This window comes from Sebastes fasciatus, chromosome 20 (assembly GCF_043250625.1).
Source record: "Sebastes fasciatus isolate fSebFas1 chromosome 20, fSebFas1.pri, whole genome shotgun sequence".
In the NCBI taxonomy this organism is placed as follows: Eukaryota; Metazoa; Chordata; class Actinopteri; order Perciformes; family Sebastidae; genus Sebastes; species Sebastes fasciatus.
In genome coordinates this window covers 4689384-4713693 of record NC_133814.1, presented here as the reverse complement: position 1 = coordinate 4713693, position 24310 = coordinate 4689384, and the positions used below count along the sequence as shown (strand labels likewise).

At 40.3% G+C, this 24310-nt stretch overlaps 1 long non-coding RNA gene across 1 annotated transcript in view; it reads left to right on the top strand.

The window, feature by feature from the left end:
• LOC141758696 (uncharacterized) overlaps positions 1-24310 on the top strand; it is a 56005-nt gene that overhangs the window by 7012 nt on the left and 24683 nt on the right. The window lies entirely within an intron of this gene.

The window sequence follows — 24310 nt, the reverse complement described above, 5'->3', positions numbered from 1 at the left end:
TGTTGTTAATTGATTTCCAATAATAAATATATACATACATTTGCATAAAGCAAGCATATTTGCTCCCTGTCATGTTGATAACAGTATTAAATACTTGACAAATCTCCCTTTAAGGTACAAACATGTGCGATTAAATTGCGATTAATTGCGATTGACTATGGACAAATCATGCGATCAATTGTGATTAAATATTTTAATCGATTGACAGCCCTACTTATTTATTCATCTGCGTAAAAGTAATCATATTTAACATAATAGCGATTAATAAAATAGTGTGATACCAACGCACGTGGCACCCTTTAGCGCCGGTACGAAACGCACTAGGTTTTCCGTTGACTTCACAGTCCTAGTTTCAACGTAAAACCCTGTGGAGCTAACATTAGCAGAGTACTTTAGCACATCACTAACCAACATTAACACTTCAATGCTACACTAGCAGATTCTTTTTCTTTTTAATGATTGTAACAGTGAATGAAGACCTATACCCGGCTTTTACGAGGAAGGAACAGTGTTGTTCCTTAATTTTATTGTCCTCTTTCTCGATCGCCAGGTGACATCATGGTTCACTTTTAAACATTTAGCTTCTATCTTTATTTTTCTAACCTGTTTTCGCTGCTGAATCAGTTTGACATCCTGATACATCCTTCAAACACATTCAACATACCTTCCTTCATGTCTCCTCCATGACCCACTTAAGGGATTGGAACATCTTTGATGCTGGGGGACCTTGATTTATTTCCACGTCGCAGGCTGGAGGATATAAAGAAGCATAATTAGGTGAAAGGAATGCAACCCCCAAGCTTCTTGATTGTAATGTGGGAAGCTGAGAAAGGTCAGAAGGAGACGGGGTTAAAGTTCAGATGATCAGAATTTCCAGCACATAGCTGAGGTACAATATCTGAGCCGTGTGAAACTCCTAAGAAAGGGAGGACACCACTTTATGTGCCATTGTTCTTCCTATAGGAATTGAACAGCTGAAGTACCGTTATTCAATTAGTAACACAGTTCATCTGTTTCACGTGACATTACCAGTTAACTCTCACTGATGAAGCCGTCCTAACCATGTGTTAAATTGACTGCAAACTGTTCAAATTAGGGCTGTCAAAGTTAACGTGATAATAATGCGTTAATGCAAATTAGTGTTAACGCCACTAATTTCCTGAACACATTAACGTAATTTGCCATTTTTAATTAACCTCTTGTCATCTAACCAACCATGTCATACTAGCTTGTCGAGAAAGAGGCTAAAGAACGCTCCAAACTTGTGCTACATTTTGGCAAGGAAAAACTTGCATGGCCATTTTCAAAGGGGTCCCTTGACCTCAGACCTCAAGATAGGTGAATGTAAATGGGTTCTATGGGTACCCACGAGTCTCCCCTTTACAGACATGCCCACTTTATTATAATCACATGCAGTTTGGGGCAAGTCATAGTCAAGTCAGCACACTGACACACTGACAGCTGTTGTTGCCTGTTGGGCTGCAGTTTGCCATGTTATGATTTGAGCATATTTTTTATGCTAAATGCAGTACCTGTGAGGGTTTCTGGACAATATGTGTCATTGTTTTGTGTTATTAATTGATTTACAATAATAAACATATACATACATTTAATCTCGATTAAATATTTTAATCAATTGACATCCTTATTTCAAAAATGGAAGGATGATTTGAATGCATCTTATTTTTCTGCCAGTGTTTAAAGCTGAAGTAGGCGAGAGTGGAGCAAATATGATTAAAAAAAGTTATTTCTATAAAACGGTCGTTATATCCTGACAGTAGTACGTGAAACAGGTAACCTGAAAAGAAATCATGTGCCTCTGTGTCCTCCGGTGTCCTCCGGTGTCCTCCTGTGCTTCTAACGGCATCTGCAAGATTTCACAGACCGGAGGAAAACAAGCAGTAAGAGATGATCTGAGGTCTGCTGTCCAGCTGCCGTATATAGATTTTCTAAAGCCTGTAAACAGAGCCATGAGGAGGTGCAGAAGTCTAGTTTATCTCTCAGAACACTTGAATAAAATATGCTGAAAGGTTATTATGGATTTTTTGCCCAATGATGTGAAAAATATACTGCCTACTGCCACTTTAAATGCTATAAGCCAAGGCCAGTACTAAATGGACAACAAAATATCCACACACAGCTATCTTGTTCCCAGTTCTTCTTTTATTCTAAGTGAACATGACGTCTTCCTCAGGTGAAGGTGAGGGTGTGAGAAAAGCTGTGAATGACAGGTCACATCTGTCAATTGGGTAATTGATAATATACACGGGGGACAACATGATAAATCATTTAAAAAGGGACACACCATGCTCATTTCCACGTTCATACTTTTTGTATTTTGGGTTTCTACTAGAACATATTTACATACTTTAATGTTGAAAAAGCACTATTATTTGTCTTATAGTGTCTGTCTGAATATAATTTCATTCACCCTCTGTCTGAAACGCTCCGTTTTAGCACCCGTCTCTTTAAGACCCTTCTCGAAAAAGCCCGGTCGGTAGACAATAACCTTATATTTTTATGTTCCTAAAATGTATACTGAATTCATTAATATGTAGGATATCACTACTGCTGTCTCCCGACGGTTAAAAACAACAACACATTTGGCCTTTGCAAACAGAAATTACATAGGTTACGTGTTTATTTGCATATAGAGCTGGGAAATGAGATCCCATGGTCACTCGAGATGCAACGTGGAGACGCATTCTAATGCATGTGTGAACAGGCGCACTTAAAGCTGTCCACTTGTGATCGGATCACCCAAGACGAATGTTAATGCCAGGTCTGAACAGGGCCAAGGTACTCTGTTGAATTCAAGAGTCCCATGAGTATGACTGAGAATGCACAAGTGAATGAGAAACGTGTGAAACATGTTCAACACCAGCACACTGTGAGCTGCCATTTTTCTATTTATTAGGAAAAAAATCCAAACCAACATGGAGGTAACTGGTGACAGCGAGCCCAATGGATTCTTTATTGTCCTTTTCAAAGGAAATTGGCTACATCCACACTAATATGGTTTCGTTTTAAAATGACTTCCGTCCAGACGAGCGTTTTGGGGCCATTTCAGAATTAATCTCCATCCATACTACTACGCCTGAAATCAAACATCACATGATATGCACTGGGCATGTGTGTGCCGGTGTGAACAGGAAGAAGTGCGGTTGGTTCTTCAGTCGCAGAAAATACTTTGAAGAAAGAACAGAAATGGCCAAATGTAATGGTACATATCCACGTACTCATTTGCATAAAGTTGAGGTCAAGACTACTTTATGTAAATCAGGGGCGTCCAGCACAACCTCGCCATCTCTGGAAACTCCCTAGTAACTTTTAAACTAGCCATTGTTGATCTAAAATAAAGACAGATTCAGCAACCGCATGGTTTATTTCTCGCGTCAAATGTTTTCATACATTTCGGCGAATTATTTTTATGATATAAGGGAAGAAAGTTTCTAAATGAGCCGCCATGTTGGTTCCAGTTTGAAAGCCCATCAAGTGTTCAATGCGATAGGAAGCGATGTGTTCCCTCACAATAAGAAAATTGGACACTGTGGACATGTACCATAAGACCAGAGACTTCTTTGCTTGGACCGACGACGAGGTGGAACTGTTACTGAAAGTAACACACGAGTGTAAGTCGCTCAACGCGGCAGAAAACACAGATAGGGAGTCATTGCAGAGCAGAAAAGGTTCACGTGTTAGGGGCGCGACGAATTACAAAAAAGGCACGTCGTGACTCATAAGACCCAATCAAGAAGCGAACGTGGGTGTCCGTGTCATCTTTTCCAAAGGTCTCCGTTGCTGCCCTTCCGTACTAAAACGCAACCCTGGAGTTTTAAAACAGAAACGGGGACAGCAGCGTTTCCAAACGTCTCCGTTTTAGGGGCTCGAAAACATCAGAGTAGTGTGGACGCTAGGCTTAAATGTAGCAAAAGTTATCCGTATTAAAACGTATTAGTGTGGATGTAGTCACAGTCTGTAGCCTCACATACCGTACATACATAGGAACATAGTAAATACATTATACACCACACCTACACACATGACAGTTACCGGTGCGTTCATGTCTTTCCTCTCTATTTCTGTCACTGACGGTTATCCTGATAATCTTCAGGATTTCCTGTCGTCTCTCTGGTGTTCTTATACAGGTCTGTCCTCCTTAATCTTCTGTTGGATCTATGTGTCACGAGCGAGCAGAAAGCATTTGTTCCCCTCTCGGTGGATGACTGACAGGAGACCAAATAGGATCTCCTATCTGGTTCTTTATCTCAATCTGTTTTATGCGTGTGCGTGTGTGTGTATGTGTGTGTGTTTGTGTGTGTGTAACGTTTGCGTAGGAAAAGCTAATAAATGACTGGCCATACCATGTGAGAGCGGGCGGCTATGTCTGACTCACTAATCAATGAACATCCCTGCTGACTGCTATGGACTCTTCAATTACACACACACACGCACACACACACACACACACACACACACACACACACACACGTTCAGTCACACTGGACACCGGACAGTTCAATTACAGGGCGGCTTTTCCTTATCACTGCCTACAATTGATGCTCTTTCTTCCCTGGCTGGGACACACCAACGCAGCACAGATGGCCACACAGACGTGTACAAGTACACACAAGGACAGGAGACAATAACATTATGAAATCCTGTGCAATGGCCCTTCAACTAATAGGCTGTTAATTTTGTTAAGAAGAACTCTAGGGTCATTTCTGAGGCTGTAGTTTGTGCCCTGGCAGCCTCGTCTCACAAACGTAAATGTGGCAACTGCTTTGAAAAACATCCTTAAATGTACAATTTGCTGATGTGTCAGCAAAGCAGACCTGAATGAGCAGCACTGTCTCCTAAAAATTAGGTTCCCATATAACAAAACTGCATTGTGAATTACGTTTTGTAATGATAGTCTAAAATTAAAAGACTCTGAAACTAAAAGTCAACGTTCACTTATTTTAATTTACGTCTGTGGCCAACACATTCTCAATCCCGACTTGTCAAGTACCGCTGCTTTGTCAGTACCCCTCGGCATAGGAGACCGAAGCACGGGGTACCCCACTGGCGTTACTTTTGGACGGACCAGGGACGATGACTCATTATACGCTTGTTACATGCATAGTGTCCTTTCAAAATAAACTTTTCACCGGTAGTTTTAGGCAGGTTAAGGTTTAGGCAACACAACCGCTTAGTTAGGGTTAGGAAACGGTCATGGTTGAAGTTGACTTCACTGACTAGTGACTCACAGGATTGACGATACTAACGACTCACCTGACTACCGACTCACGGGACTCACGGGACTGACAATACTAATGATCCACGTGACTACCGATTTACGGAACTGACAATACTAACTAATACAATACTGACTAATACTGTTGCTAAAGGGTGTCTCAGTGCGTCGGTTTCCGATGCCAAGGGGGACTTACCAAACGGTGGTATTTGACTAGTTGTGAGTGAGAACGGGTTGTCGTAGCTTAAATAACATAACAAACAGTCATTTTAAGCCAAACCATGATGTTTTTTACTAAACCTAACCAAGTAGTTTTGTTGCGTTTTTCTTTTTGTTTTGATTCAAGTCACAATGTTAACCCGGTGTTTAAAACTTTGACCGTAACCCGTGAGAAAATATGGATGCAGTTTAGTTGTTTGGGAATGTAATTTTTGTAAGAGACAGGGTTGGCCATTGCACTGGATTGCATTGTGTGTAAGGTGTACCTGATATTTTGTCCCGCTCGGTGAATAAATCTATCGTGAAGAGTCTGACAAAGACTCAACAGCAATCTACTGGCTGATTCTCCACTGTGTGAAACTGTAAAGGAAGATTGTAGTAAATGAGTTTCTGGGATAAACCTGAATCTTCACTCTAATAGGGTTTTTCTGTGGGCCTGGGTCAGTCTGCTTTAGCCGTGTCGTGATGACATGCATGTCCACTCCAGCCTCACAGCTGTGTTCCTGCTTGGTAGCAGGAACAACATCTTCTGTTTGCTTGTAAGATTTCCTCTCTGTGCAAATTAGAAAACGCATCTAAAAGCAGATGGGAACTTTACGTAATGATCTGCGGCTGCAATGCTTTGGACAGGCAAATCAGGTATTTTTCACTGATGTTGGCTTTAGTTAAAAATATGCAAGAAGTGCTAATTAGGAAGCCTGAATAAAGTAAAGTCAAAAGAAAATGACACAAAAGTAAACCAGAAGTTATTTATCATTCTACTTTTTGAAGGCGTGAGCTCGCTGTAAAAGTTATAGCAAAAGCATTCACAAACTTTTCTTTTGGCAATAAAATAATATGTTATCTGCTGGGAGGGAACAAACAGTAAAAAATGAAGAAGGGGAACAAACACATCCACTTCTGTTCTCCATCAAAAAAGGAAGCACTTCTCCAAAAGTCAATGGCAGTCATCTCTTAACCACCATAATCACGCTTAATAATTGATACTTTTTCTGATAGCTGTCTTAAACCTGAATGATTGCACAAGTTTTTCGAGACTCGATTCTACGTGCCAGAGAACACAATGCACTTTTCTTGTCACAGGCATACATTATGTTTTGTGTGCCAGTGTGGAAAAAACACACAGTCATTATATGGCAAAGAAATGACTGCAGAGAAATGATTGGGACAATGAAAACTCAGTACCATCTGCTGTTATTACAGATCCGTCTTCTTTTTCGTGAGAGCAGACAGCCCGAGCAGACAGCTTGCTTTAATACGTTTTTGTTATTTGGTTCATTCCTTCCGAAGTAAGATTTATAGTCCCCCTGAGCATGGTCTCACCCACATATTTTCTGATCCCCCTTCAACCCAGTCACAAGAAATAAATGTTGGCAATGTATGTTTCTGCAAACAACAGGATACGTTGAATGTCGACGTTTCTGAACCATAAATAAGTTTCATAAATACGTTTGCAATGTGGTTAACATTGTGTGAAACGACTGGTTGGATTAAGGCAACAAAACTATTATGTTACGGTTAGAACAACGTTGCGCAACGTGACTTTACAACGTAGCGTAACAACGTAGCGTAACAACGTAGCGTAACAACGTAGCGTAACAACGTAGCGTAACAACGTAGCGTGACTTTACAACGTGACTTTACAACCTGGCTTTACGATGTAACCTTACGACGTAACCTTACAACAGAACCTTACTGCGCAACCTTACGATGTAACCTTACGACATAACGTAACCTTACGACGTAACGTAACCTTACAACGTAAACTTACGACGTAACGTAACTACCGTTAATAAATAACAACCGCCCTTAGCGGACTTTCTTATACTACATTACTTGCTCTGCGCGTTGCTCGTTGTACTACGTTGCTCTGACCGAATGCAAAAAATATCCACATTCAACATATTGTATATGGTTGAATAACGGTTTGCAAAAAACCACAGACCAAATATTTAGCAAAGATGTTTCTTTGAATTTTGCTTTGCCACTTTCTAGTACGACCGTAATTGCTCTCTGAAGACACATTTTCAGTCTTTATAGTTAATATCATTTATTTCTCTCGTACGTTCCTCCATTACGAGCTCAAGAGATGTCAAGCGTGTCCTATGGCCCTCATATTGCAGTTTTAGTGAACAAGGAACTGGCTTATTGGTTGCACTCACGAGTACCTGTTCTGTAAGTACGCTGTCTAAATTCCTGCAATGTGTAAGCAATAAGACTGAATTTACCCTCTTGTTGACTTTTCTCCAGGGTAAATGGATGTAAAGCAGCCGTCTCCCCTTGAATGAAATGTCAAAAGTCCCATGGCGGAATCGATATAAATTTTTTTTATTGCCATTCCTTAAATGGCCTATCTGAAGTCACCAAATTAGAAATGGATTAGCTGTTAGCTCCTGCAAACACAGAAAGTGCTCGGTGATAATAAAACCATCATCAAGTATAGTGCTGCTTAACATTTCCACGGTATTCCTTTTTGTAAATCATGAGGCTGCGGTGCATATATTAACTCAAACACTCCCAACAGTGATCGTGATCAAGTTTATTAATTTAATCTCTCTGTTGCTTGTGCTGGGGCCTGAATTGAATTTCCACCTTCAACTTCCAACTTCATCAGTGATGTCAAGCAAACACAGGATGTGGTGATGCCTACACACTGCTTCTCTTCTTGCCAATTTTTTCATTTTCTACATGAACGTTACTGCTTCAACCTGAAGAAGACCATTAGTGGCTGAAATGCATGTGAGAGCATTGTATATTATAATATGTTGTTGAAAGGAAATCTGGCATATTACTAGCTAAAACAGAAGTATTAAGGCCAGTTGACATAGAATGTGTTTGCCAAGAAAGTCATCACCACACTCAATTTGGGAGATATAAATTGGTTGTTGATTTGTAAATGTTTGTGCACATCAATGACTACAAAAGGACAAATTGTCGCTATTGTCATGACGACAAGTTCTCATCCCAACTTGTCACATACAGACGCTTTGTCAGACCCCTCTGCGTCACTTTTCGTTGCAGTAAACACAAGCTTAACGACACCTCGTGTTTGTTGGACCCATCTTCCTCTCCATCTTTCACTCTTTAAACTACGTCACCACAGCACTTTCCCTGAGCGTTTACCTTTGCCGCGGATGGGTTTACACTGTAGTTTAATGGAAAGCCTGATGCGTCTCATACCGATGCCAAAGGGTGATTTGTGCAATGGTATTGAACACCGACGGCCATGACAAAACGGGCTCCCTGTGAGGAACCCTTAGGTCACACATCTAACTTCAGCTACAATCAGGACAGTGCAGCTGTATTATTTAGATGGAATTTTTTTCCATGTAAAAAATCCAAATTTATTGTTCTTTTCATTCATTCATTCATTCATTCATTATCCGGAACTGCTTATCCTATTCAGGGTCGTGGGGGTGGGGGGCTGGAGCTGATCCCAGCTGACATTGCGGGTGAAGGCGGGATACACCCTTGACAGGTCGCCAGACTATCACAGGGCTGACGCATAGAGACAGGCAACCATTATCACTCACATTCACACCTACGGGCAACATAGAGTCATCAATGAACCTAACCTGCATGTCTTTGGACTGTGGGAGGAAACCTGAGAACCCGGAGAAAACCCACGCTAACACGGGAAGAACATGCAAACTCCACACAGAAGGGCCGCAAGTCAGATTCGAACCTGCAACCCTCTTGCTGTGAGGGTTTCTACAAGCTACCTATGATTGATTTGGCCGAATTGATATGCCAATACGTCATAGATCAGTTGTAAGAAGTAAAACATTTCTCCAATTTTCCTGAAAGTCTGGTAAAGGTATCAGAGGGTGGATTCCTTCTTTAAAGGTCACCTATTATGCAAAATGCACTTTTCCATGTCTTTTAAACATCAATATCTGTCCCCAGTGTGTCTACAAGTCACCATAGTATCATAAAAGACCATCCTCTCTCTTTTTCTCCTGCTCCGTTTGTCCGGAAATGGGTGTCGAAAAACGCTGCGCAGCTTTTCCTTCTCTTCTGACGTCGTTTGAGAAATGCAAGCCATGTAAGGGTTTCCTGGTCGAACCAGAGCAGAACCTTCAGTAGCTGACCCCGCCCCACAGCGCGTCACTGTCTCTCCTCCTCAACCGAACTTGAGCAAAGTAGCTCCTACTGTTAGTCTGCAAGAACCAGCAGAACAGTCTTCATGTACTCCCATCATCTAAATATAACATGTTCTTTCACAAAGGCTTTATGTAATTACACTGTTTAAACAGATGATATTTATATATTATATATATTTGATGTCATGCATGTAGCAGAGTACAGGTAGTAAATAGTGACTTGTAAGCAACACAACACATTTCTGTTTCACAGTCAAACTTTATTTGAGTTGACAGATGACAATATTAATTATTCACAGCATTTGTAATCATCTCACCTGTTAGTTAGTTAAGTTAACATGGTACAGGAGAAAGTCTTCAGCTCTGGTAAACTATGGTAAGCTAAGCTCCGGTGGTCTGTAGTCATGGTAACACAGAGACAGCTCCTACAGCAATTAATATACCATTACTCTGATCTTCCATACATTTATCTTTTAGCAGAAATAATGAACTGACTACTGTTTCACATCTTCTATTTTCCACCCTGATGGTCGCTGTGTTTACACACCGTGTCATAGCGGTAGCATGTAGCTAACCCGTTAGCATGTAGCTACATGCTAACGGGTTAGCTCTGTATCTCCCATCTGCTCACAGCTATCTGCTCTCAGCTGTCTGCTCTCAGCTGTCTGCTCTCCTGTCTGCTCTCAGCTGTCTGCTCTCCTCTGGGATGATTCTGTCGGTCATTTCTCACAGATGGATCTGTAAAGACAGACGTAAAACAGAGTGTATGTTTACGGTTTACAGAGTTGATACATGAGGTAAACACTGAGTTAACCAACAGAGCTATAAACAGCATTATTTACCTGAGAGAAACCGTCAGGAAAACCTGGAATCTGGACCGCAGATGTTCATCATTTGTCGCCGATTTCTGATCAGATTCCTCCGGTCACGTGCGCTGGGTGAAGTTTCTGGTTTATAAACTTTAAAGTGGTTTATAAACTTTATTCTAGCTCCTCTCTCCAGAGCTTCTCCGGGAGGGAGGGGGAGATAGTGACGCTGTGTTGTTGAGGACGTTTGATTGACAGAAAACGCTGACCAATCAGAGCAGAGTGGGAGGAGACAGGCTGTGAATCAGGGGTTTTCAGACAGAGGCTGAATTAGGCTCTGAGGCAGGCAGACTCAGGCTGCAGTATGAGAAGAATAAAGGTTTTTTTGAACATTGCAGCATGTAAAAATGTTCTAGTGCAACATTAAAATACATCTATGAACCTGGAAATGAGCATAATATGTGACCTTTAAATGCCTTTTTCAATGGCAGATTTTCAGTACTGGTGCCCAGGAGTGCTATTCATAAACCTCCCCAGGACGTTGATGGAGGTGATGACGTGATCACACACTTGTCCAAAGAAAACCAGAAATATAACGCTATGCTTGCGTCACATATTATTCCTAAACCATCTGTTGCCTTTCTGTTTCAAGATGATGTTCAGAAGGCTGAAGTTGGAGGGTTGCCATGGATCCTTCAGTGGCTGAAGATAGTGTCTGCATATCCAGACTTCTCTCCCCCACTTTTTCGCCTTTTATAATCTTCCTCTGATTCACAAATACATATCTCCCTGATAAACTCCTCTGCTCTCTTCTCCCCCTGCTGTGTCCTTTCTCTGACATTCAGTTCCAACTTTTGCTCCGGAAATGACAGCTTACCCAGGAGGAGGCCACCGGGGTCGGCGCCTGGTAGCTGGCATCTGTGCTGTGTGACACACAGGCACGTCTTGGCATATGGGCAGAGTGTGGTTTTGACATTGTTTTGTCTACTAGACTGGCCTCCACAGTCCACAAATAACACACCAGATGCACGTTTGTATGACGAACTGTGGAATTAAAGGGGGAAATTAACTGAACTTAAATTACATTTTTGCTAAGAAATCTATTGTACATCATTGGTGTTTGTTTTGACTTATGTACTTATTTGGTCAAAATTATAATTAGCAAGAAGAAGAATTTTAAGTTTTGCAATGTTTCTGCTGTGATAGCGTCCAACATTAGTGTTTTCTCGGGGCTATACGATTTTGGTTCCAGCTGACGATGTCAGTACTGTAATTTGATTGGTACAATATCTAAAAAAAAAGACTTCAATTCTAAAAGCTGCACATAACCAGCTTGGGACTGTTGTCATCTGTGACTTTGGCACTCCCTACGTTACTCCATGACTCTACAAGTTACATACAAAGTGCTTCGTAAACAGGACTGCTTGTAGTGATATTTTATGACGTCATCACCCTAAAAAACAAAGAAGGAAGAAAATAGATCGTTTTTTGTTACTGTGGTTATATAAATGTAATTTATGGTGCTGTTAGATTGCACCATTAATACAGGTGCATGCATCCAACTCTGTATGGTAAGCGGGAGAGCAAACAGTTTTTTGACACATGTTTTTTTGAAAGACTAAACGGCAACAAATGTGTATTAAAGCAGAATATTTCATTAGATAAAAACATGTTGTGAATTTTGGAAATCATCACATCTATGTGTTTTCAATAGGCCTAAATTTTGACTTTTGGACTTTGCACCGCTTTGGAGTTATTGGAAATGTTTGGATCACACAAGTCGGAAACAATCCTCCGCAGTAACGATGCGAGAGTCAAGGTTTTTTAATACCACACCCACCCGTCCAGTTATGAGAGCCAATCGGCACCGCCCAACCCGCAAAAATATGCGTTAATCAACCACCTGAAGCCGACCCGACCCACATCGCTTGCTGTGTATGTGTGTGAGAGAGTAACAGAGAGAGGAAGAAAAGCTGGACTGCATGGAGTGTTTCTGTAAGTTATCAATAACATACTTGAAACGTGCCTCAGTATGGTTCCCTTGTGTTTATCTGTGTTTCCCTCTCCTGCCATGTCTCCTGTTGGTCTCTCTGTGAGTGCGAGTGTTGTGTGTGGTTCCTGTCCTGTCCTGCCCTCTCCCTGGGGCCATGTTCACCTGCACACCTGCCATCAATCAGTTCATCACCTCTCCGACATCACTGCTCTGCACAAACCTGCCAGCGCTCAGCTCATCACAGTCTCTCCAGTATTTCAACCTCGGCTCTTCACTCATCTGGTGCCAGATCACTGTTTCTGCCATTGTGGTAATCCCCGGCTCACTGTGCTATTTTGATATTCTTTGTCAGTTTCCTCGTGTCTGACAGTTGATTCAATGTCCGTTTGTCTCCTGTGCTTGAGCATCCCAGCCAGCCTGTCTGCTACCTGTCAGCTTACTCACTCTCCCTTGCAACCTCTGTCAACCACGCCATCTTGCCATCCCCGAGCCAGCTCCAGTCATATCCTGCCTTCTGAAGCACATTACAGTAAATCTGTTAGATCCACCAACTAAACCATAACAGTCTTGTGAGAAATCAGTGCTAGGCTATGGCTTAGTTTGCCAGCTTCAGCTTGCCGAGTCAAATACAAAGTTAATAGCACAGTAGGTCCTCCCAAATGTTGAATGTTGTAAAGGCCCAAGGGACACATCTTAAATCACTAACATGAATAACACGATGTGGAGAGAAAAAAAAAACATGTTGTTTCAACATTCGTTGAATATACAGGGCTATAATGGGCTCCAGTTAGTATAGCGCACCACGTAATATGATATCTCCTCTACGTCTATGGGTCTCCTAGCAACACCGGCTCTCAGATGTCAGTCAACCTCTGCCATGGGAAACGCCCATCCAGAGTTTGAAGCTTAGACAGTTTCCACAAATATATCCGCAAAAGGATTTATCCTTTGAAAAATAGAAGTGTGACCAAAATCTGCAGTATCATTATTGTTTATATGTCCTTACACGAAAAGCATACTTTACGGGAGACACCCGTTTTTCGTTGTCCTCTCCCCGCTTCCTCCCGCGGTCACAACTCTCCTGCGTTTCTCCCAATTTATTGCAATTTTCACATCTTTTTTTTTTCCCTTTTCGTTATGTCAACATGTTTCTGCCGCTGTACAGCGTGTATAACGCTACTGTTTGCATCTGGACGGCAACAGAGCGACACCAAATGACTTTTCCCGGCGGAGGAGAGCTGTTTTTTGTGGCACGTGGCGTTGTTTGAAGCCGCATCACAGCATCACAGCATCACAGCATTGTTGTTGTGTGGCACAAGCCATTGGAAATAACGGGCTGCAGTGGTGCCGTTTTTCGCATTGTGTCTGAAAGGTCCTTCAGTGAGTGAGAGACGGAGAGAGAAATGAAGAGTACTAAGAGAAAGAAATACTCAAGCAGGGGCAAAAAGTGAATGAATGAAAACTGATGAATATTAGCCTAATTTATACCAGAGATTCACACAAGTTCACGCAAGAGGGCCAAATCATTCAGTTTTCTTTCCTGAGAATTGAAAGTAAAATTAAAAGTCGGTCTATTTAAAGCTTCAGTAGACAGTATGTTTTTGGCATCATTGGGCAAAAATTCCACAAGAATCACTCAGCATATTGTAATTCAAGTGTTCTGAGAGAAAACTAGACCACTGCACTTCCTCATGGCTCTGTTTTCAGACTTTAAAACATCTAGCCCATAACGGGAAATTTTGACCGATCACAGGTCATTTCCTATTGGCTGTGCTCCAGCTGGTGGGTGGTGCTTGGTGTTTCCTTAACTGATCTCAACATGGCTGCCAGGTCACAAACTTTCTCATTTTACAGCTAAACAGTACACTACAAGATGATTCTGAAAACATTTGAGGCGAGAAATAGACATTACAGTAACAGAATATTGATTCATGTTTGATCAGTGCTGCCTAGTTTCACCGTTTGATCGGAGTTTGCAAGTGATTGACAGCCGCTCAGAGATGGCAAGGCTCCAACTAGGATCTAATTGCTTGTTCTCCCCCGGTCTGTGAAATCTTGCAGATGGCATTAGGAGCATCGGAGGACACCGGAGGACACAGAGGAACATGATTTTATAAAAAATTACTTTTTTTTAATCATAAATGATTTGCTCCATTTCTACCCACTGCAGCTTTAACATAAAATTGCTGTTGCAGTGTACTTATTATTTTGCTATTTTCATTCTTTAAAAGTCACCAGAATGTAAGAAACAAAGTCTCTGAAACTAAATGTTTTTGTGGGGGAGTACCCCCATACCCCCCCACTTTGGTTTGGAAATCCTCCCTATTTTTAAGGTCACATAAGTATGAAGTAAAGTGAGGAGAAATATTATTTCTTGTCTGAATTCTAAACTTATACAATCAACATCCGCTGCACCATTGGTGAGACTTTTTTTAAAATAAAACTTTCTCTGACGGATGATACATTCAGTTGTGCGTCAGTACCTGCAGGCTTGCCAGCATGGCATGTGGGGGGGCCGACATGTCACCATTCCTAAATTTGGAATGAAAAGATGAGCGGAAACAGAAGAAACACCCTAAATATAATTTCTCAAAACCCTCTTGTTTCAGCCTGTATATTTATAGAGGTCTGGGTTAATCACAGTGGATGGAAGCTCGTTATTCTCAAACAGATGTTCACTTTGTTTCACTCACAAAAAGTACGTGTTACGGTCATTATCCATTTTTATGTTCTGAGGGTTTGAATTATCTTATCCGCCTTCATTACGGGAAGTTTTTCAAAGTGCCTCCCAAGTGCTAAATGTCTGATTGTGGCTCATATGACGAAAGTAGCAAAACAAACTATTTTATTTCCATGAAAATGTCTCACTTTATTACTTTAATTGCACTTTTGCTTTGCCGTCGATCCCCTCACACACACTCTAGCTCGTGTGTGGGTGGGTTGGATGTGCATTCCTGGGTTGTCTGGGTAAATGTCACAGGAGACAGAGAGAGAAATAGAGAGGAGGATACAGCGATGGGGTTGACATTGATCTTCCTTTTATACCGATGCATATTGTATGACTCACTCATCTGCAACGGGGCATGCGCGGGTGTGGGTGCGTCTGCGTGTCCTAAGGTGTGTGGTCCCTTCTTTTTTGCATATGTGCCCGTGTGAGCGTTCCACCTGATTGTGGCACAGCATCCAATTTGCTTTGAGATGATTTTTTTTTTTTAATCATCTTAAGTGTCTCCCGTGAGATTACACCGTAAATGTGCTCCATCCTCTGCGGAAATTGGTTTGCCAACATGGCTAACCGTCTTTTTCACTTAGTCTCCTGCGGGAAATGCGAGCCTCGCGGGCGCTCAAAATAAACCACAAATAAATGGTGTGTGACGTTAATGTTTGCAGGAAACAAAGAAGATAAAAGTCGACAGCCTCGCCGCATTGATCTGAGATTCATGAAAATATCAGTGAGCTTCACTTCACGCATGCACAGCCTCATTGGACCTCTTCCTTACATTGATGTGGAAAGAGACATTGTGAAGTAAACTGTACAGGTCATTGGCTTCCCAGTGAAATAAACACACTGTTGCTTATCAACACGACAGTTCATGTAGGGCTCAATCTCATGTTTGCGGAGGCAGGTGCTGTGCGAGTTGTGTAATGAGATCACTACTCAGAAAAAAAAAAAACTCAAGTAGATCTCCTCCTTTCTTTGTCTGTCATGAAGTGCCCTTGTCTTTTTCGCACCTACACTCGCATCATCTCATGCGGCTCTCCTCGTGGTCCTCGTCTCCAGTGGTTCGCCCCCAGCCGCTGAGAGCTAGGTGTGAATTAACATCAACAGTCATTACCGCCCCGATCCTCGTCTGCCTGCATGGCCAGCATATGTGTCAGATGGTGCCTCCGTATGCACGGTGTGAGCAGAACGAGTGGGAAAGTTGCTTGTGAAACATGGTGGTTGTGATGGCTATGATGCAGGATGAAGGGTTTAAAATGGTAACACTTTATAATAATTATTTATAGATGATAAATTGATATTTAATTCATTAAATAAATATAAATAATAAATATATAAACTTAATTAAATATAACAAATATAATTACCAACAATGACAATTAATAATGTTTACTTTAATAATGCTATAATTGTTGTTATTTATCATTAGTTTGAGTAATATTATAATATATTATATATATATATATATATATATATATATATATATTAGCTTACATTAGTTTGTGTAATATTATAATATAATATATATATATATATATATATACAAATTTATATATACACATATATATATACATATATATATAATATATATATATATACATATACATATATATACATATATATAATATATATATACACATATATATACATATATATATTCATATACATATACATATATATATTATAAATAATTAGTTTATAAATTCTATATTGTATCACAGCTGATAGGAGACGATAGCAGTTTCATTCTGATTACATTAGTACACTATCTATTAAAGGTTTATTGTTGGACACATTATTATATACACATTAACATTGTACATACTATATTGTTTGTTAATGATTACCAAATGATTTGTAAACCTTTAAGAAACCATTTGTAAAACATCTACAAACATTACATAGATAAATGGGCCAGAAACCAATTATTAACCATTAACAAAGTATTAACTATCTTTATAAATAATGTTTAGAGATGCTTTACAAAGTATTTATTAATCATTTAACAAGGTATTATAATCATCAGTTGTAACTTAATAATAGCCATCCAAATAATGTTTATATACAGTTTACAAACCAATTATTAACCATTAACAAAGTGTCCATGTAATGTTTATAGATGTTTTACAAACAATTTCTTAAAAGGTATACAAATAATGTCATAATCATTAACAAATACTTTATATAGTATATAAAATGTTATGATGCGTGCAATACTTTAATTAAATTGTTTTAAATTGAATTAAACAAATTAATTGCAATTAACTACGGACAATCATGCGATTAATTATGATTAAATATTTGAATTGATTGACCGTCCTATTCATAATATAAACTTGCTTCAGTAAGTATCAGTTCAGACAGTTTTACCTGTACTGTATTTATCCAAGGACTGGTGTGCACATTCAGTAACTCGGCACTAATGCTGCTCAGTTTAACCTTTTGCAATCTACTCCTGACAAGTGGCTACCAGCTACCATCTCTCTCTCTCTCTCTGCCACATACCTGCCTCCTACCCACCTACTACCCTCCGTTCTTTGTGATACCTCAAGTAGCTCTCATAAAGAGTGCACGGCAGGATCACCTTTCTAAATGGTGAGGAGGTCGTGGGAGGTTACCCGCGGGACGGTGCTGAAACATTGAAACCTTCTTTATGTGGTTTCATTACACTCATTGCTGAATCATATCTCTTACTCAGTCCTCAGTCGTTTTCACCGTCGCTTTTCATTCAGCCGGCTGGGGCTAAAAGGTACCTGTGTACCATCTAATGGACACTTTCATCCAATGTGACTCATTGTATGATGAGTACAAGATGTAAAATAGAGTGGTTTGAGTGAATTGACCTTTGCCTCACACATCATTGATATACTACCCTGACTGTTATTCACTTTAGTCATGGATTGGTGTATTGGTGTACAACTGGAGAAAGCTTTTGAATGGCAGCACTTCCCATAGAGCATAATGCTCCTTTCTTTGCCAAGACTGGGATGCTACATCACATACTGTATTAGCTGATATACTTGGCAACTACTTTTGACCTTTTTAGCAACCAGGAGCTTATTTTCTTGGCGTTAACAGCACTAAATGGCACTTATCCAGAAGCAGGGCAGATTGAAACTGGCAAAAGAGTCTTTTTAGTCGTATAGGAAGTAGGGCTCGGACATACATGCTTATCTCCTGATTCGATACTATCACTATACTTGGGTGCCGATTCAATAAGTATTGTGATTCGATGTTACAATTTAGTGCAATTTTTGTTAAGTTTTTTGTAACACTAGGTCATGGGAAAAGGGGACTTTTACTTTGGAAAATCAAATTTGACACCGTAGAAATGTTTGATTTTCTGCACGTATATAGTCAGAGATGTCCTGAACTCAAATATATCAGTCATTGTCAGGAAATTAAGGAAATTAATCTTATTATCTTATCTTATAATCCCCTTTGTTAGCACCTTATTTTGAAAACGTAGTCACATGTGTGTACTTCCGCTAACTTCGCCAAGTCCGTCTCTTGCTTTCCCCATCAGCTCCATTCTCTTTATACATCCATGGTCATCTCCATCGGGGCCGTTTGAATGCATTTAACATAAATGTCAGTATATGGGTGCTCTACAGTTGTAGCATCGGCCCATTTGACCATGGAGATGCGAGTAATGGCCGGCTTGACCTTAGCCGTGATGTCTAGCTCTGCATTTCCTGGCCATGTGTGAAACCCGAAGTGTTTCCATACTTTACTGGATGTTTAATGTTCACCACTTTGGATTTAAAATGCGAGGGTGCAGGTCGTATCCACGCTGATCCTCCACCAATTTCTGCTCTCCTGCTTCGGCTTTGTTTTGGTTTTTGAAACAGATATGACGTCACGTTACTCAGACTACAACAAAAAGCAATAACTTCTTTCTACCTCCGCATAGACTCAAATGAGCAAGTATATTGACTCTGGCATTAAAAAATCTATTTCAAAATCGTAAAAACAAAAAAATAAATTGTGATACATAGGTGAATACATTTTTTTCCCACCTCTAACAGTTAGTATTTAGCACAATGTATCTGTAGACTTCCTTGACAGATACATTGGTTGGCTAGCTGTGTTTGCCTGCTAATAGTGGCTTGATTTAAGCTAGCAGACTTCTAGAACACTTCAAACGTAGTTAGATGGGCTGTAGCTGACATGTGTTCATTCAGAGACATTAACATCAAAGAACTCGCCAATTATTGCAAATGGCAATACATTTGGTGGGAAAGACTCTGAGGGCGCTCTCAAAAAGGATTCTGATGGGAGAACTACCAACATAACAAAGGCATACATGAATATTAGATCAAGAACACCACAAGCTTCAGCACTTAAGAAGGAGGGGGGGGGGGAGCTGCAGCCGCAAGCGGGCATTGACAAGAGTATATAAGCATTGTGCCGAGTGAGTCATAAAGACTGCTCACCAGAATGAATATGACTGATGAATATGACTTCAATGACAGTCAGCTGTATGAGCCAATGATCGTGGAGCATAAATGAAACAGCAGATGCAGATTAGTTCGTGCTGTAACCCAACCTGGGGGCCGGGCTCGGGGGGCGGGGGTGCCAAAGATCTCAGAGCGTGCGGCAAGATTTGTCTGTTCTGAGGTTGACAAAATTAGATTTGCACATTTATAAATAAAATCATAATAACACACACTTACTGGATAATTTATACAAAAGTCTGTATATCAAATTAATTAAAAAAATATATATGTTTTTGCTACTTAAAGCTGAGGTAGGCGAGATTGGAGGAAATAAGATTAAAAAAAGTTATTTTTATAAAACGGTAGCTCTATCGTGACAGTAGTACATGAAACAGGTAACCTGAAAAAAATCATGTGCCTCTGTGTCCTCCGTTTCTCCTAACGGCATCTGTAAGATTTCACACACCGGAGGGAAACAAGCAGTAAGAGCTGACCTGAGATTTTTTGGGTTTAATTCTCAATAACATGAGAAAATACAAGGTAGTTGCAACCAAATGGTCCCTCAGGCATTCCAGGTGAGGCTAGAAGAGAGAGAGAGTGAGAGAGAGAGAAAGCAGGTGGCATAGTTAATCACACCTCCTTGTCAGTAAGATGGATGTATATATGCAGCCAGGCTCAGCAACTCTTCAGGCTGCTTCTCCTCTTTCCATCATCTCCGCCCCTCTGCTGTCTGAAGCACCATCTCCCCCTCTCTCTCTCTCTCTCTCTCTCTCTCTCTCTCCCCCTCCCTGCCCTCATGTTTCATCTATGAGTGGTACGACCCACTTTCAATACGAACACAAGGTAATCGTCGACGCAGGCTCTTGCATATAGGGAAAAACGCACCTCGAGGTGTGTGTTACTGAACTTGTGAGGACTTCTGTTGACTCAATTTTGTCTAATGGTCACTCGACGGTGTCTTCAAGAAAACTCTATAGACTATATTGAAGTAAATATGAACAACAACAATAAGTCCTATCAGGAATACAAAGACGATAATATTGCTTCATACAACACTTTAGTACAACGGCCTTTGTAGGTGAAAAGCCGTGGGAAGTGGGTAATAATAGAGATTAAATTTATGAGAAAAAAAACTTGGATATTCTCTGAGATTAAAGTGGCAAATTTACGTGAAAAAAAAAAAAAGACATTTGCAACGATTATACAATATTATTTTTTTTACCTACAATTGGCCCTATTACAGCGTTGTACTTTAGTTTATCACAAGCCTGAGAAGAACACACAGACGGGTGTGTTGGAGTCGCGACGTGCTTAGCCTAGCTTAACATAAACTGGAAGCAGGGAGAAACAGCTTGCTAAAAATGCTAAAACATGATAGTGACAGGATTACATCCAACAAGCAGACACAAAGCAATATTAGCATTTATTTAATGCAGTTTCTGGCCAGCTAGCGAATTCAAGTTCACCATTAACTCTCTTTGGTTTCTATTTTGGTCCCAACTAAATCCTAAGAAAAACTATCTGGCTCTTTAGTTGCTAAATGCTCCACTAAGCTCACCAGCTATAGTCACTAACTTTGCATGTGGTGTGGTGATGAGCAGGTAACAGTGCAGTGGGGTTTATCAGAGCTTTTTGTCACTGAAAACAGCTAACTGCTGCAGCTGGAGACAAGGTGGTGGAGGTGTCTTGCTCAAGGACATTTCGACATGCGGACAGGAAGATCGAACCGCCAACCTTGTGATTAAAGGACAACCTGCTCTACCTCCTGAGCCACAACCGTATATTATCTGCTATTGCATAAAATCAATAAGTAATATTATTAAATATTATTAAAGCTGTACAATGAGTTGCAGTGATTTTAAACAGTCAGAGAGGATGTACTCGGATAACATGGTCTGTTATGAATACGTTGATTACATGGTCTGTATTGAGTAATTGAGTACTTTGATAAAAAGGTCTGCACTTTCACAATATGGACTGTAACAAGTACCTGGATAATTGGGCAAGATAGAACAAATGTAGGCTACATATTGTAGCATAACGACCCACTGAACCAAAGATGGAAGTTTGATTATTATTTTTAAAAAACAGTAAGAGGACATATGACATATATGTCTTTTAACCCTTAAAACGACGCGGTTGAGGCGCACTGAGGACAGTCCGCCCCGGTCGACAGCCGCACCGGGAGCAGGGGGCCCCGTCCCTCCCTGGCGGGGAGAGAGGGCGCAGCGAGCCCTTTGTCCACAGTGCGGCCAGGTCTGGGCGGGGAACGCTGTAAAGCTGCGGCCGTGAGCCACCTACGCCCCGAGCCTTTCCAAGGGGTTAGAGGGCACGAGGGTCTTTTGGCACAGAGAAGTACTCGTACCGGTACTTGGTATCGGCGAGTACCCAAATGCAAAATATCCACATATTCATGTTTCTATCCTTGTGAGGGCATTTGTGCTATACACACACACACAAGCAGAAACATCCAGAAACAGTGGCAGGTGTTTTTTCAGGTCATCACAGCCGCAGCTTCCCTCTATTATTAACATCCTCATTTTGTCTGTGGCAATAATTTGCTTTGGGAATAGATTTTCTCCAAGAGACGAAGCAAATAAAAGAGAAAAACACACAACAGTGTAAATACGTAGCAGTGATTTGTGTCCATGTGTGTGTGTTGCAGAGAGAGAGAGAGAGACATACATGGGAAAGAGTTCCCCGCTATCAGCTATGATTGATGACTCATATATGCGACCAGCTGATGGACAAATGGGCTTCTTTTTTTTTTTTCTCCTTCACAGAAATCTTTTGCTGCGCGTCACTTTCCAGATGTCATGAATAATTCAACATAACGGTCGTGGTGTGCGTTCGTGTGAAAGAAAAGAAAAGAGACATAGGGATGAGGATCGAGAAAGGTAAACAGCTGCGTGGATCTGTTCGCCTGTTTACCTTCACAATGTAATGGACTATGAAAGTGTGAAATTAGCCATGTGTCGTGGTGGTGCGTGTGTGTGTACATGCACAGGATGTGATAAGGCATCTGCTTTACACAGGCATGCACCTCCCTCTCTGTTAAATGCCTGCAGTCGCAGCTGCAGGTGAGCGCTGACAGATCTCGCCGCCTTTGCAAGATTGTTTTCATCTAGCCGACGAGAAAACACAATTTGTTGGCAGTCACACCATTTCTGAACAAAATAACTGCCACGCGGCGTTTACACTCTCCCTGACCTCTCAACAGAGACCTCCGAAGAAATATATACGTACAGATTATTGTTTGCTCCTGAGAAAGTCCCATTTTTTTATCTGTTCTTGAAGCCATTTCACAAGCAATATCCGCGCCACTTATTGTTTTCCTGTCCAGGCCATTCTATGTGAACAATAAAGCAACAAAATGGACTTGGAGTCTGGAAAAGATGAAATTTGATAGCAGCATATGTCAAAGGCTTTTTGTACATGGTAGACACAAAGAAAGTCCTTTGATGATGAAAAAGTAAAACGGACAGAAATGCATTTGCTGAAAAATGTGATACGGCAACCTTTGTAGTCAAAGGCTGTCCATCCACCAAGACATCCCGGAAATGTCATTTGTGCTTCTGTCAGATGAAAGCACCCATTATGGTTGTCTGACCACAACAAGTGCTTTTCTTTTTTATCTTTACACAGCCTGTAACCTGCAGAAAGAGCGATGTTTGCTTCCATACATGTTGCAAAAGAAAGCAACCGATTTTGAAGGAAACACCGCGTGCATTCTGTGCGGAGAAACCCTAACGCTGCCCCAGTATAAATTAATAATATTCTCAATGAATATAAACCGTGCGTTATGTGTTATATCCTGCACATTTAATCCTCAGATGGCTTCGTCCAAACTCGTGAATTAAGGCACAGTGCTTGATTTGTATACTTTAATTTTAAATGCATAAAAAGAAAAGCCAACATTGGAATTTTAATTTGGTGTATCATAACATTTTTTTTTAAAAGGTTCAGAGCCAGTCAAGTTCCTCCACACCGTACTGGGAACCATTGCTTTTGTGCACAGGGACATTGTCATGTTAAAACAGGAAAGGGTCTTTGTCAAATTGTTGCTACAAAGTTGGAAGATTTGGAAGACAGAACCTGCCAAAATAAAAAAAAAGTGAATCAATAAATAAATAACTTGATAAATGAATGAATATGTCATTAAATGTAGCAAAAATAATATAAAAAATACATGTAGCCATTAATTGATCAAATGTGACGAATTGATATTTCTGTAAAATAAACTAAATACAAAATAAATAAATAAATTATAAATAAATGCATAAATAAATAAATATATGTAAACAAATAAATAAATAAATAAAAGGGAAAAGTAAACAGAATAATAAATAAATAAGGGAATTAATACAAAGCTAAATAAATAAACAATTTTAAACAGAAACAGGTCACATTTTATCAATTAATTTATTATATTATTATATTATTTTACTACATTTAATGACATAAATTATTCATTCACTTATCGAGTAATTTATTTATTTATTCATTTATGTTTGATTTTGGCAGGTTCCGTCCTCCATATAAAGAACATTATTGTCTAAAATGTCCTTGTATGCTGTAGATTTACAGACTCTGCAGTTCCCTGAGATCTTTTAGCATCTTATTGTTTTGGTTTTACGATCGGTAACTTCAATGTTTAGTTTCACTCTCACTGCTCTCATCAACGTCGTTTACAACCGAAGCAGGCGTCCGTTTTCAGCACAAAGGCTATGATACCTGTACACTACCTGACAAGCACCAAACGACAAATAGACAAAGATGGCAGGGGGGCTTC